Here is a 16,684-nt window from a genome sequence, read left to right on the forward strand (position 1 = left end):
TGATCACAGCGCACAATCCGTGCGCCGGACAGGCTGAACTTATGAACCAGTCACCCCTGCCAGACTTCATTTTTTTAAACAAGGGGTGAATGTGGTGAATGTATTATACTAATAATCCACCATTGTATTTGTATCTGTGCTGTTGCCCTTGTATTTTTATCTTTTCTATGCTGTTGCCCTTGTGGCTTCTCCTATGGGCCATTGTGTGGCATTATCCATAGGGGAACATGTTGGGGCATGTATGGCTCCTCCCGTTGAAGGGACGTATAAAGAGCAGTCGACCTGTAGGCGGTTCTCAGCATTAGTTCAGTCGCAGGCAGGCACTGTTCTAAGTTGATTAAAGCCACGGTTTACTTCTACTCATGCCTCGAGTGAATTGATGGTCGCATCAAGCGGCTGAAATGGCCTCCTCCTTTTCCTGTTCAGCAGGCTCAAGTGTGCTGAATGCGCCTCGTCCTGTTCCTGTATAACAGGCTTGGGGGGGCTAAATGGGCCTCCTCCTGTTCCTGTGTAACAGGCTCGGATAGGCAGAATGGGAATCCTCCAGTTGCTGTGTAACAGGCTTGAGGGAATTGAATGGGCCTCCTCCTGTTCTGGTGTAACAGGCTTGAGGGGGCTAAATGGGCCTCCTATTCTTCCGTGTGACAGGCTTGAGGGTGCTGAATGGGCCTCCTCCAGTTTCTTATATATTCCTGCCTGAGAGATCTGAATTTCACTGCTAAGGTCAGCATTTGTTCCCCATTCCCTATTGCCCTCAAGGGCAGTTCGATGTTAACCACGGTGCTGTTGGTTTGACAGGTCACACATAGGCCAAACCAGTTAAGACAGACAGATTTCCTTCCCTAAAGGATTTTAGTGAACCAAATTCTTGAACCACCTTCAGGGACTGAATGGGCCTCTTCCTGTTCCTATGTAACGGGCTCGCAGTGGCTGATTGAGCCTCCTCCTGTTTCTTCTCCTCTTCCTGTTGCTATGAGGTTGCTAACAGCTCAGCCAAAGGCCAGCAGAAGGAAAGAAAGCAAACTCTCCAGGATTCAACAGTTGTCCTTGTTGGAACTTACCCTTCACAATGCTAACCCACTCGATCTTCTTGGCTGCCACCCCTGCCCCAGCCACTGACCCTGTTCCCAGTGGAACCTCCCAATATCTTTCTCTCTTGGATTCCACATCCAAGGAAGTTGTCTGCCCAAAGGCAGCACAACTTCACATCTCTCCAGGCCTCGCAGCCTTATAATAATAATCTTTATTGGCACAAGTAAGCTTACACTGCACTGTAGTTACTGTGTAAAGCCCCTAGTCACCACACACCGGAGCCTGTTCGGGTGCACTGAGGGAGAATTCAGAATGTCTGATTCGTCTGACAAGCACGTCTTTCGGGATTTGTGGGAGGAAACCGGAGCACCCGGTGGAAACCCACACAGACACGGGGAGAACGTGCAGACTCCGCACAGCCAGTGACCCAAGCCGGGAATCGAACCTGGGACCCCAGAGCTGTGAAACAACAGCTTTGTTTGCACTGGAGTGCTGAGCTTGTGGCAGTTGAGTGCTACAGTGAGAGTTTGGTGACTGAGGGAGTTAGGTGAGGAGGGAGTAATGTGCTCCTTACATTTCATTTCCTATATTTATCAAAGAGCGTGAAGGGAGCCAGGAATTTAGAGTACAGCTGACTGGAAGTAGAGTCGGAGGGCGGAGGTCCAGTTGGTCCAAGGGGCAGCTAATTCTGTAAAGTAAGAGGGGATGGAGGCTAGGGCAGTTGCATGCTCCTCCTGTACGATGTGGGTGGTGAGGGAAACCACTGGTGTCCCCGCTGACTATACCTGCGGGAAGTGCACCCAACTCCAGCTCCTCAGAGACCGTGTTAAGGTACTGGAGCTGGAGATGGATGAACTTCGGATCATCCGGGAGGCAGAGGGGGTTATCGAGAAGAGTTACAGGGAGGTAGCCACACCAAAGGTACTGGACAAGAGTTGCTAGGTTACAGTCAGGGGAAAGAAAACTAACAGGCAGACAGTGCAGGGATCCCTCGTGGCCGTTCCCCTTCAAAACAAGTATACCGTTTTGGATGCTGTTGGGGGGATGACCTACCGGGGGAAGGGCCCCAGCGGCCAGGTCTCTGGCACTGAGTCTGGCTCTGGGGCTCAGAAGGGAAGGGGGGAGCATAGAAAAGCAATAGTAATAGGAGATTCAATGGTTAGGGGAATAGATAGGAGATTCTGTGGTTGCGAGCGAGACTTCCGAAAGGTATGTTGCCTCCCGGGTGCCAGGGCCAGGGATGTCTCGGATCGTGTCTTCAGGATCCTGAAGGGGGATGGTGAGCAGCCAGAAGTCGTGGTGCACATTGGTACCAACGACGTAGGTAGGAAAAAGGGTGTGGAGGTAATAAACAAGTTTAGGGAGTTAGGCTGGAAGTTAAAGGCCAGGACAGACAGAGTTGTCATCTCTGGTTTGTTGCCGGTGCCACGTGATAGCGAGGCTAGGAATAGGGAGAGAGTGCAGTTGAACACGTGGCTGCAGGAATGGTGTAGGAGGGAGGGCTTCAGGTATTTGGATAATTGGAGCGCATTCTGGGGAAGGTGGGACCTGTACAAGCAGGATGGGTTGCATCTGAACCAAAGGGGCACCAATATCCTGGGGGGAGGTTTTCTAGTACTCTTCGGGAGGGTTTAAACTAATTTGGCAGGGGAATGGGAACCGGATTTGTAGTCCAGCAACTAAGGAAGCCGATATTCAGGACGCCAAAGCACGTAGTGATGCAGTGGGGAAGGTAACACTGACAAAGGAGAGTACTTGCAGGCAAGGAGATGGGTTGAAGTGTGTATACTTTAATGCAAGAAGCATCAGGAATAAGGTGGGTGAACTTAAGGCATGGATCGGTACTTGGGACTACGATGTGGTGGCCATCACGGAAACTTGGATAGAAGAGGTGCAGAAATGGTTGTTGGAGGTCCCTGGTTATAGATGTTTCAACAAGATTAGGGAGGATGGTAAAAGAGGTGGGGGGGGGGGGGGTGGCATTGTTAATTAGAGATAATATAACAGCTGCAGAAAGGCAGTTCGAGGGGGATCTGCCTATTGAGGTAATATGGGTTGAAGTCAGAAATAGGAAAGGAGTAGTCACCTTGTTGGGAGTTTTCTATAGGCCCCCCAATAGCAGCAGAGATGTGGAGGAACAGATTGGGAAACAGATTTTGGAAAGGTGCAGAAGTCACAGGGTAGTAGTCATGGGTGACTTCAACTTCCCAAACATTGGGCGAAATTCTCCGACCCCACGCAGGGTCGGAGAATTGGCCGGCAGCGGCGTTAATCCCGCTCCCGCAGGGTTTTAATTCTCTGACCGGCCAAAAACCGGCGCTGTGCAAATCCCGCCGGCAGCCTCTGAAAACAGCTGGCGCCGGCGGGATTTCATTATATTTTTGTTTCCACAAATCTCCGGCCCGTATGGGCCGAAGTCCCGCCGACGTGGCAATGGTTCACGTCGGCAAAAATCACAGTAGCTTTCAATGGTTGACGCCGTTCAGTGTCGGGGGGGGGGGGGGGGGGGTGGGCTGCGGCTCGGGGGGGGTTGCGGCATCGGGGGGGGGGGGTTGCGGCATCGGGGGGGGGTTGCGGCATCGGGGGGGGGTTGCGGCGTCGGGTGGGGGGGGTTGGCGGCGTCGGGGGGGGTTGCGGCGTCGGGGGGGGGTTTGCGGCGTCGGGGGGGGGGGGGTTTGCGGCGTCGGGGGGGGTTGCGGCATCGGGGGGGTTGCGGCATCGGGGGGGGTGGGTTTGCGGCATCGGGGGGTTGGCGGCATGGGGGGGTTGCGGCATCGGGGGGGGTTGCGGCATCGGGGGGGGTTGCGGCATGGGGGGGTTGCGGCATCGGGGGGTTGCGGCATCGGGGGTGTTGTGCGGCATCAGGGGGGGTTGCGGCATCGCGGGGGGGGTTGCGGCATCGGGGGGGGTTGCGGCATCGGGGGGGGGTTGCGGCAACGGGGGGGGGGTTTGGGGGCAGCGGCATGCAGAGAGGGGGGGGCGACGGATGCCCGGGGCCAACGCACCGTCGCCCCCCCCCTCTGTACGCCGCTGCCCCCTACCCCAACCACCCCCCCGTCACCACCCCAACCACCCCCCCCGTCACCACCCCAACCACCCCCCCGTCACCACCCCTACCTCCCTCCAACGCCCCTACCCCCCTCCCCACCACCCCTACCCCCCTCCCCACCACCCCTACCCCCCTCCAACGCCGCCCCCCCCATCTCTCGCAACGCCGCCCCCCCCCCATCTCTCGCAACGCTGCAACCCCCCCCCCTCATCGCCGCAACCCCCCCCTCTCAACGCTGGGTCCCCCCTCTCAACGCCGGGTCCCCCCCCCCCTCAACACCGGTACCCACACCCCGTCCCCCTCCCTCTGAAGGCCGGTACCCACACCCCCCCCTCTCCTCCTCCCCCCCTTCCTTCCTCCTCCCCCCTTCCTTCCTCCTCCCCCCCTTCCTTCCTCCTCCCCCCCTTCCTTCCTCCTCCCCCCCTTCCTTCCTCCTCCCCCCCTTCCTTCCTCCTCCCCCCCTTCCTTCCTCCTCCCCCCTTCCTTCCTCCCCCCCTTCCTTCCTCCCCCCCCCTCCTTCCTCCTCCCCCCTTCCTTCCTCCTCCCTCCTCCCCCCTTCCTTCCTCCTCCCCCCCTTCCTTCCTCCGTTAGTGGGGGGGTGCGGCGTTAGTGGGGGGGGGGGGGCGCGGCGTTGGAGTGGGGTAGGGGTGGTGAAGGGGGTAGGGGTAGTGAGGGGAGGGGATTGGGGTAGGGGCAGCGGCGTGCAGAGGGGGGGCGACGGTGCGTTGGCCCCGGGCATCCGTCACCCCCCTCCTCTGCACGCCGCTGCCCCTACCCCCCCCCCCCTCACCACCCCTACCCCCTTCACCACCCCTACCCCCCTCCAACGCCGCCCCCCCTCCAACGCCGCCCCCCTCTCTCAACTCAACACCGCAACCCCCCCCCCTCAACTCAACGCCGCAAACCCCCCCCACTCAACTCAACGCCGTAAACCCCCCAACGCCGGGTCCGTCTCTCTCCTCCTCCTCCCCCCCCCCCCCAAATGCCGGTCTGTCTCTCTCCTCCTCCCCCCCCCCCCCAAACGCCGGGTCAGTCTCTCTCCTCTCCCCCCCACCCCCAAACGCCGGGTCAGTCTCTCTCCTCCTCCTCCCCCCCCCCCCCCCCCCCCAAAAAAACACCGGGTCTCACCACTTCCGCAGCTGGTGAAACTGACGCGTATCGCGTCAGTCCGCTGCTGGCCCCTCCGGGAACGGAGAAAAGCCGCCTAAAAGAAGGCCCCCACGCCGGAGTCATCTACACCAATTTTGCTCGCCGGAAATCGGCGTTACGACGGTCTGCAGAGAATTTCGCCCATTGAGTGGAAACTCTTTAGATCAAATAGTTTGGATGGGGTAGTGTTTGTGCAATGTGTCCAGGAAGCTTTTCTAACACAGTATGTAGATTGTCCGACCAGAGGGGAGGCCATATTGGATTTAGTACTTGGTAACGAACCAGGGCAGGTGATAGATTTGTTAGTGGGGGAGCATTTTGGAGGTAGTGACCACAATTCTGTGACTTTCATTTTAATTATGGAGAGGGATAGGTGCGAGCAACAGGGCAAGGTTTACAATTTGGGGAAGGGTAAATACAATGCTGTCAGACAAGAATTGAAGTGCAGAAGTTGGGAACATACGCTGTCGGGGAAGGACACAAGTGAAATGTGGAACTTGTTCAAGGAACAGGTACTGCATGTTTTTGAAATGTATGTCCCTGTCAGGCAGGGAAGAGATGGTCGAGTGAGGGAACCATGGTTGACAAGAGAGGTTGAATGTCTTGTTAAGAGGAAGAAGGAGACTTATGTAAGGCTGAAGAAACAAGGTTCAGACAGGGCGCTGGAGGGATACAAGATAGCCAGGAGGGAACTGAAGAAAGGGATTAGGAGAGCTAAGAGAGGGCATGAAAAATCTTTGGCGGGTAGGATCAAGGAAAACCCCAAGGCCTTTTACACACATGTGAGAAATATGAGAATGACTAGAGCGAGGGTAGGTCCGATCAAGGACAGTAACGGGAGATTGTGTATTGAGTCTGAAGAGACAGGAGAGGTCTTGAACAAGTATTTTTCTTCAGTATTTACAAATGAGAGGGGCCATATTGTTGGAGAGGACAGTGTGAAACAGACTGATAAGCTCGAGGAGATACTTGTCAGGAAGGAAGATGTGTTGGGCATTTTGAAAAACTTGAGGATAGACAAGTCCCCCGGGCCTGACGGGATATATCCAAGGATTCTATGGGAAGCAAGAAATGAAATTGCAGAGCCGTTGGCAATGATCTTTTCGTCCTCGCTGTCAACAGGGGTGGTACCAGAGGATTGGAGAGTGGCGAATGTCGTGCCCCTGTTAAAAAAAGGGAATAGGGATAACCCTGGGAATTACAGGCCAGTTAGCCTTACTTCGGTGGTAGGCAAAGTAATGGAAAGGGTACTGAGGGATAGGATTTCTGAGCATCTGGAAAGACACTGCTTGATTAGGGATAGTCAGCACGGATTTGGGGTAGGTCTTGCCTTACAAGTCTTATTGACTTCTTTGAGGAGGTGACCAAGCATGTGGATGAAGGTAAAGCAGTGGATGTAGTGTACATGGATTTTAGTAAGGCATTTGATAAGGTTCCCCATGGTAGGCTTATGCAGAAAGTAAGGAGGCATGGGATAGTGGGAAATGTGGCCAGTTGGATAACAAACTGGCTAACTGATAGAAGACAGAGAGTGGTGGTGGATGGCAAATATTCAGCCTGGAGCCCAGTTACCAGTGGCGTACCGCAGGGATCAGTTCTGGGTCCTCTGGTGTTTGTGATTTTCATTAACGACTTGGGTGAGGGAGTTGAAGGGTGGGTCAGTAAATTTGCAGATGATACGAAGATTGGTGGAGTTGTGGATAGTGAGGAGGGCTGTTGTCAGCTTCAAAGAGACATAGATAGGATGCAGAGCTGGGCTGAGAAGTGGCAGATGGAGTTTAACCCTGACAAGTGTGAGGTTGTCCATTTTGGAAGGACAAATATGAATGCGGAATACAGAGTTAACGGTAGGGTTCTTGGCAATGTGGAGGAGCAGAGAGATCTTGGAGTCTATGTTCATAGATCTTTGAAAGTTGCCACTCAAGTGGATAGAGCTGTGAAGAAGGCCTATGGAGTGCTAGCGTTCATTAGCAGAGGGAGTGAATTTAAGAGCCATGAGGTGATGATGCAGCAGTACAAAACCTTGGTCAGGCCACATTTGGAGTACTGTGTGCAATTCTGGTCGCCTCATTTTAGGAAGGGTGTGGAAGCTTTGGAAAAGGTGCAAAGGAGATTTACCAGGATGTTGCCTGGAATGGAGAGTAGGTCATACGAGGAAAGGTTGAGGGTGCTAGGCCTTTTCTCATTAGAACGGAGAAGGATGAGGGGCGACTTGATAGAGGCTTATAAGATGATCAGGGGAATAGATAGAGTAGACAGTCAGAGACTTTTTCCCCGGGTGGAACACACCATTACAAGGGGACATAAATTTAAGATAAATGGTGGAAGATATAGAGGGGATGTCAGAGGTAGGTTCTTTACCCAGAGAGTAGTGGGGGCATGGAATGCACTGCCTGTGGATGTAGTTGAGTCGGAAACGTTAGGGACCTTCAAGCGGCTATTGGATAGGTACATGGATTAGGGTAGAATAATGGAGTGTAGATTAACTTCTTCTTGAGGGCAGCACGGTAGCATTGTGGATAGCACAATCGCTTCACAGCTCCAGGGTCCCAAGTTCGATTTCGACTTGGGTCACTGTCTGTGTGGAGTCTGCACATCCTCCCCGTGACTGCGTGGGTTTCCTCCGGGTACTCCGGTTTCCTCCCACAGTCCAAAGATGTGCAGGTTGGGTGGATTGGCCATGATAAATTGCCCTTAGTGTCCAAAATTCTATGATTAACCTAGGACAAAGGTTCGGCACAACATCGTGGGGCGAAGGGCCTGTTCTGTGCTGTATTTCTCTATCTCTAAAAAATCCCACCTTATAGGTTTTTTGTTATCATTTTCTTAGAACATTTTGCAGTTTCGCCACGCTGAAGAACTGTGTGTAGTTCTGGTCGCCACACTGTAGGAAGGATGTGATTGCACTAGAGGGTGCAGAGGAGATTCACCAGGGTGTTGCCTGGACTCGAGCGTTTCAGCTATGAAGAGAGGCTGGGGAGGCTGGGGCTGTTTTCCTTGGAGAAGAGAAGGCTGAGGGGGGACCTGATTGAAGTGTTTACAATTATGAAGGTGATAGATAGGGTGGATAGGAAGGGACTTTTCCTCTTACCAGAGGGGTCAATAACCAGAGGGTGTTGATTTAAGGTAAGGGCCAAGAGACTTTGAGGTGATTTGAGGGAAACCTTTTCACCCAGAGGGTGGTGAGAATCTAGAACTCACTGCGTGAAAGGGTGGCAGGAGTGGGGACCCTCACAACTTTTCAGAAGTATTTAGTTGGTCACTTGATATGCCACAGTGTACAAGGCTACAGATCAAGTGCTGGAAAATGGGATGAGAGTAAAGAGGTGCTTGATGGCCATCGTGGACACGATGGGCCGTAGGTCCTCTTTCCGTGTTCTAAAAACTCGATTACTTCTCTTTCCTAGATGTAAAAAAAAAGGATCTTGAAAATGGAGCATGGGCGAGGAAAAAGCTCTTCGGCATCATCAGTCCATCATCATCCAATTGGGTCATGAGTCTTCTTGCTTTCTAATTGGCGTGGGAAGGCTGTATACGTCACAAGGACGGATGTGTTGGCCAAATAATGGCTGGAGGGTTGGGGGTGGGCAGGGTACAAGCCACATGGCGGGACCTCCAAGAATAAACACTATCACAATTGGCAACCCTATGGGCAGGTCAGGACATTGAACATAGAACATAGAAAATACAGCACAGAACACGGCCCACGATGTTGTGCTGAACTTTTGTCTGATATTAAGAACAAATTAATCTGCACCCCATCACTCTCCATGTACCTATCCAATAGCCGCTTGAAGGTCCCTAATGTTTCCGACTCAACAACTTCCACAGGACGTGCATTCCATACCCCCACTACTCTCTGGGTAAAGAACCTATCTCTGACATCCCCCCTATATCTTCCACCATTCACCTTAAATTTATATCCCCTTGTAATGGTTTTCCAAAGCTTCCACATCCTTCCTAAAATGAGGCGACCAGAACTGCACACAGTACTCCAAATGTGGCTTTACCAAGGTTTTGTAAATCTGCATCATCGCCTCATGGCTCTTAAATTCAATCCCTCTGCTAATGAACGCTAGCACACCATAGGCCTTCTTCACAGTTCTGTCCACTTGAGTGGCAACTTTCAAAGATCTATGAACATAGACCCCAAGATCTCTCTGCTCCTCCACATTGCCAAGAACCCTACCGTTAACTCTATATTCCGCATTCATATTTGTCCTTCCAAAATGGACAACCTCACACTTTTCAGGGTTAAACTCCATCTGTCACTTCCCAGCCTTGCTCTGCTTCCTATCTATGTATCTTTGCAGCTGACACAGCCCTCCTCACTATCCACAACTTCACCAATCTACCTATCGTCTGCAAATTTACTGACCCACCCTTCAATTCCCTCATCCAAGTCATTAATGAAAATCACAAACAGCAGAGGACCCAGAACTGATCCCTGCGGTACGCCACTGGTAACTGGGCTCCAGGCTGAATATTTGCCATCCACCACCACTCGTTATCCAACTGGCCAAATTTACTACTATCCCATGCCTTGTCATGTGTGAAGAGAGAAACAGAGTTTTTTAATAAATTTCGAGTACCCAATTATTTTTTTCCAATTAAGGGGCAATTTAGCATGGCCAATCCACCGACCCTCACATCTTTGGGTTGTGGGGGTGAGATCCACTAAGGCATGGAGAGAATGTGCAAACTACACACGGACAGTGACCCAGATCCGGGATAGACCCCGGGTCCTCAGAGCCGTGAAGCAGCAGTGCTAACCACTGCACCATAGTGCCACCACAGAACAGAGTTAATGGGCAGGATTTTCCAGTCCCACCCACGATGTCAGAAAGCTTCAGAACCCAGCAGATATTTGGCCACTCTCCAAAGTTTCCCCTCCTGCTCGTGACAATGCTCGCCACTGGCGAGAGCGGAAAATCCCATCCAGTGTTTCAGGTCGGTGGCTGTTCAGCAGAACTGAAGATAGGTCGTAATGTAAGAGTTTGTAAGCCAGTTGAAGACAGCAGGAGGCCGGAAATCTGGGTGGGGTGGTGTGAGTGTGGTGGGGATGGTGGGAGTGATGGGGGGGGGGGGGGGGCGCATGGTGGAAGGGGGTGCGGTTGCAGACAAAACAAAAGGGAAGGTCTCCGGTGGGATTGACAGCAGGAGAGGTTGACCATGAAACCATTTCAGGAAGCAACAACCAAAGGAATTTGTAATGGGTTTAGTAAAGAAATAAAGATGAGGCATGGATGACCCTGCAGTAAAGATCTGACATGAAACAACTTGGAGGATTTAGTAACCAGGAAACCAGCAGTAGGAATGACAAAGGATTTATTTAACAGAACATAAAGTCTGCCCACAACAGTAGCTATTTACACTTCACAGTCCCCTTTGGGACAACCAATATGCCGGTCCCTGCTCGGGCCGGCTTTTATGCTCGATCTTATAAGCTCCAGCTGGGCAGGCCTCCGCCCACTATTGGGTTAGCTCATACTCCATGTGCCCCACCGGGCATCAATTATGGTTTCCCCCTGGGCCTCGTGGGAGTTATTACAGGGGGCTAAAGACCTTAAGCCGGCATATACAAAGGGTTGCTTTTGCTGCCAAGGCCGTGCCTCTGATACTCTGTGACATCATCATGAATGACAGAGTCAGCAGCGGCCATGATCAAAGATGGCACTGCTCAAATCATCACAACTCTGTTTCAGATGTTCGTGCCTTTAATCAATCCTTAAGGCTCCCTGAATGGCTCCATCAAATAAACCAACACTTAGAAGAGAAAATAACTAAAATGTACTTGGTAAATATGCATTCAACCAAAACCAATTTGTCGAGGAAGCACAAGTGCAGTATAATTTGGATAAATGTGAGGTTGGTAGCAAATGCGGGAAGACAGATTATTAACTGAATGGCCATAGATTAGGAGAGGGGAATTTGCAACGAGGCCTGGGTGTCCTCATACACCAGTTGCTGAAGGTAAGCATGCAGGTGCAGCAGATGGTAAAGAAGATAAATGGTATGTTGGCCTTAGTAGCGAGAGGATTTGAATACAGGAGTAGGGATGTGTTGCTGCAATTATACAGGGCCTTGGTGATGCCACACCTGGAATATTGTGTGCAGTTTTGGTTTCCTTATCTGAGGAAGGATGATCTTGCCCTGGAAGGAGAGCAGCTAAGGTTTACCAGACTGATTCCTAGTTTGGCAGGACTGACGTGTGAGGAGAGATTGAATTTGTTAGGATTTTATCCACTGGAGTTCAGAAGAATGTGGGGGGCGAAACCTATAAAATTCTAACAGGACTAGACAGGGTAGATGCAGGAAGGATGTTCCCGATGGGGACAGGGTAGATGCAGGAAGGATGTTCCCGATGGGGACAGGGTAGATGCAGGAAGGATGTTCCCGATGGGGACAGGGTAGATGCAGGAAGGATGTTCCCGATGGGGACAGGGTAGATGCAGGAAGGATGTTCCCGATGGTGGGTGTGTCTAGATCTAGGGGTCACAGTTTGAAGATACATTGTAGATCATTTAGGATGGAAATGAGGAGATATCTCTTCACCCAGAGAGTGGTTGGCCTGTCAAGAAGGAGTTAGATATAACACTTAGGGCGAAGGGAATCAAAAGGAGGCTGGGGAGGGGGGGATTGAACTATTGAATCGGATGATCAGCCATGATAATGAATGGTGGAGCAGGCTAGTAGGGCCGAATGACCTCCTCCTGCTCCTATTTTCTCTGATTCTATGTAATGTGGGTGTAGGTTATCTGATGGTGTAGATCTGCCCAAACTGCCCTGTTAGTGGAAGGGGTTTTCCACCCCTCCCCGCCCAACCCCCAACTACGGTGTGTTTTCCAGTGATGGAGACAACCTGCCATTGACCTGTGATGTGCCTTCTGGGCCCCCTGATGTCTGGGAGTTTTGCATGGCCCCCCCACCACGCCCACCAGAGAACCACCAGAGCAAGTTTGCGAAATTCTGCCCATCGTCCCCAGGCGGGAGATGGGCTCCGTGTTAAACATATCTTAACTAATGGGGATCAAGCTGCTTCTTTCAATCAACCCCAGCCACTGGTAAAACGATAAATGGAATTACACACCGGCTCCTCAATGCAACCATCAATGCCGTTTGCGTCTCTGGGAAGGATTACAAAACATCAGACTGACATCACAGCGCCTGTGTATGGCAACATCATTGCATCATGAGTGGAGCGAGGGCTGGGCACGGCGCAGTGATGTCATTGCTTATCTGTGCATGGGTACCGGCGGTCATCTTGTCAGGGTGTTTTGCATTGCCAGGTGCCATGGTGAAAAACAATTACCTTAAAAAGTAAACAGATAGGACAAGATGGAGGCAGAGGTTGGGATCTAAAGTTGTTGAGCTCATTATTGGACCCAGAAGGGGCTCATTGGAAAATGGGATTGGAATACTGAGATGGTTGTTTTTGAGAAACACAAATTTCAGTGAGGAGCTGAATAAAATGAATATTACTAAAGAAATGGTTTTGGGGAAATTAATGGGATTGAAGGCGGACAAATCTTCAGGACCTCATAATCTTCATTCCAGAGTAAAGAATAGGCTAGAAAGAATAGATTCATTGGCGGTCATTTCCAAAATTCGTTGGACTCTGGAATGGTTCCTACAGATTTGAGGGTAGCTAATATAACCCCGCTATGCAAAAAGGGAGGTAGAGAGAAAACAGAGAACTATAGACCAGTGAGCCTAAAGTCAGTAGCAGGATGTTGCTAGAGTCCTTCATCAAGGATTTCATAGCACAGCATTTGGAAAGTAGCGGTATAATCAAAGTCAGCATGGATTTACGAGAAGGAAATCATGATTGACAAACTCTTTGGAGATGTAACTAGTAGTGTTGACCAGGGAAAACCTTTAGATGTGCTTTATTTAGACAAGGTCTCACATAGCAGATTAATATGTAAAGTTAACGCATATGGGGATTGTGGGTAGTGTCTTGAGATGGATAGAAAGCTGGGTGGCAGAGAGGAAGCAAAAAGTTGGAATAAATGTTTTTTTTCCAATTGGCAGGCAGTGACTAGTGGGGTACCGCATGGATCTATGCTAGTACCAACTGTTCACATTATATATTCATGATTTGGATGAGGGAATTAAATGTGTTATCTCCAAATGTGCAGATGAAAAGCTGGGGGCGGGGGCGGGGGGGGGGGGGGGGGGGGGTGGAGGAGGTGGTGGGGAGAGTGAGCTGTGAGGAGGATCAGAGATGTTTCAGTGGGATTTGGGCTGGCTGAGTGAGTGGGCATGTACACATGGCAGATATAGTATAATGTTGATAAATGTGAGGTTATCCACTTTGGTAGCAAAAAAGGAAAGCAGATTATTATTTGAATGGGTGTAAATTGAGAGAGATGGATACTCAGAAAGACCTTTGGTGTCCTCGTGCATCAGTCGCTGAAAGTCAGCGCGCAGGTACAGCAGGCAGTAAAGAAGGCAAATGGTATGTTGGCTTTCATAGCGAGAGGATTTGAGTATAGGAATAGAGATGTTTTACTGTAACTGTATAGGGCATTGGTGAGGTCACACCTGGAGTATTGTGGGCAGTTTTGGTGTCCTTATCTGAAGAAGGATGTTCTTGCTCTGGAGGGAGTGCAGAGAAGTTTACCAGGCTGATTCCTGAGATGGCGGGACTGTCATATGAGGAGAGACTAAATCATTTGGGATTATATTTCATTGGAGTTTAGAAGATTGAGAGGGCAGCACGGTAGCATTGTAGGGCAGCACAGTAGCATTGTGGATAGCACAATCGCTTCACAGCTCCAGGGTCCCAGGTTCGATTCTGGCTTGGGTCACTGTCTGTGCGGAGTCTGCACGTTCTCCCCGTGTGTGCGTGGGCTTCCTCCGGGTGCTCCGGTTTCCTCCCGCAATCCAAAGATGTCCTTAGTGTCCTTAGTGTCCAAAATTGCCCTTAGTGTTGGGTGGGGTTACTGGGTTATGGTGATAGGGTGGAGGTGTTAACCTTGGGTAGGGTGCTCTTTCTAGGAGCCGGTGTAGACTCGATGGGCCGAATGGCCTCCTTCTGCACTGTAAATTCTATGATCTCATAGAAACTTATAAAATTCTAACAGGAGTCGACAGGGTAGATTCAGAAAGAATGTTCCAAATGGTGGGGGAAGTCCAGAACTAGAGGTCATAATTTGAGGACGAGGGGTAAATCTTTTAGGACTGAGGAGAGGAGACATTTCTTCACCCACAGAGTGGTAAATCTGGAACTCACTACCACAGAATGCTGCTGGGGCCAAAATGTTGTGTAATTTCAAGAAGGAATTAAATGAAGGTCTTGGGGCTACAGGAATCAAGGGATATTGGGGGGGGGGGGGGGGGGGGGCAGGATCAGGGTACTGAACTTGATGATCAGCCATGATCAGAATGAATGGCGGAGCAGGCTCGAAGGGCCGAATGGCCTCCCCCTGCTTTTATTTTCTATGGATGTTTCTTTGGAAATAATCGGGAAGCCCAGGCTAAAGGCAATAAAGGCTGAAATCAGTTAGACTTCAGGAATGCTTGGGGAACCAGCAGCGAGGAGGCTGAATCCTGGGATGAAAGGGGTTTGTCTTTTGAGGAAAGGCAGAGCAGGTTGGGCCCGTACAGTTTGCGAGTTTATAAGAAGGAGATGAAACCTTATTGAATCCTGAGGAGGCTGGTCAAGGTGGATGCTGAGAGGATGTTTCCCCTCTCAAGGGAATCTTGTACATGGTGGGTACAGTTTCAGAGTGAGGGGGTCTCCCATTGAATACGGAGACAAGGAGGAATTTCTTCGCTCAGAGGGTTGGTCAGTCTGTGGAATTCTCCCAGCCCCAGAGAGCAGTGGAGGCTGACTATATACACTGAATGTATTCAAGGCCGAGTTACACAGATTTCCGATCAACAAGGATTGACTCCATTATGGGGGACAGACAGGAAAGTGGAGTTAATTGGAGTTAAGACCACAACCAGATCAGACAAGATCCGATTGGCTGGCGAACCAGTTCAAGGGGCTGAATCATCTCCTCTTGCTCCTGTTTCTTATATTCTTGTATTGTTCTGTTGTGGAATCACAGAGGCTGTAACAAAGATGAGAGCGTTTAGTGAAAAGCAGCAAAAGTTGAACACCTATTTTGCGGTATCTCGGTGAACTGGCAAAAACCTGTTGCTGGAAGTGAGCTATGTGGCCTGTGCCCCTTGTGTGAGATTTGAAATGAAATTCCGGATGTCAGAACAGTTTTGGATTGAATGAAGCAGGCGACATCTTTAATTCACCCAGAACTTCAGAGGAAGGGGGACAATTGTTCCCTGTTATGTGTGGGTGTGGGGTGGGTGGGTGGGGGGGGGGGGGGGGGGGGGGGTGCGGAACTGAGAGTGGAAGGCCAGTGACCTGAAATACCGAGTCAGACACTTTGTAAAGACAAAAGATGTTTATTATTTTTTTTAGAAAGCACAATAATTGCAGTTGAACTCCCGACCAAGGTGATTGCAAAGCTTGAACACATTGTAGGGGTGAATTTGTGTACGAGAGCATAAGACAGCTAAATCAGGGGCCTGCTGTAGATCTCGCTGAATACATTCATTCACACCCTCCCAGACTCACACACACAATCACACTGCCACACATTCACACCCTCCCAGACTCACACACACAATCACACTGCCACACATTCACACCCTCCCAGACTCTCACACCCACATACTTACACCCTCCCAGACTCTCCCACACTCACACCCTCCCAGACTCACACACAATCACACTGCCACACATTCACACCCTCCCAGACTCTCACACCCACATACTTACACCCTCCCAGACTCTCCCACACTCACACCCTCCCAGACTCACACACACAATCACACTGCCACACATTCACACCCTCCCAGACTCTCACACCCACACACTTACACCCTCCCAGACTCTCCCACACTCACACCCTCCCAGACTCTCCCACATTCACACCCTCCCAGACTCACACACACAATCACACTGCCACACATTCACACACTCCCAGACTCTCACACCCACACACTTACATCCTCCCAGACTCTCCCACACATTCACACCCTCCCAGACTCTCCCACACTCACACCCTCCCAGACTCACACACACAATCACACACCAGCACACTCACGCCCTCCCAAACTCTCACACCCACACACTTACATCCTCCCAGACTCTCCCACACTCACACCCTCCCAAACTCACACACACAATCACACTGCCACACATTCACACCCTTCCAGACTCACACACACACACACACACACACACCCTCATGCACGCACCCTCTCAGACTCACACACATACACACAATCACTCTGCCACACACTCACACCCTCCCAGATTTACTCAGACACACATGCGCCCTCTCAGACTCACAAACATACACAATCATACCGCCACACACTCACACCCTCCCAGGCTCACTCACACACACTCACACCCTCCCAGAGTCACTCACACAC

This window comes from Scyliorhinus canicula, chromosome 12, assembly GCF_902713615.1.
Source record: "Scyliorhinus canicula chromosome 12, sScyCan1.1, whole genome shotgun sequence".
Classification (NCBI taxonomy): Eukaryota; Metazoa; Chordata; class Chondrichthyes; order Carcharhiniformes; family Scyliorhinidae; genus Scyliorhinus; species Scyliorhinus canicula.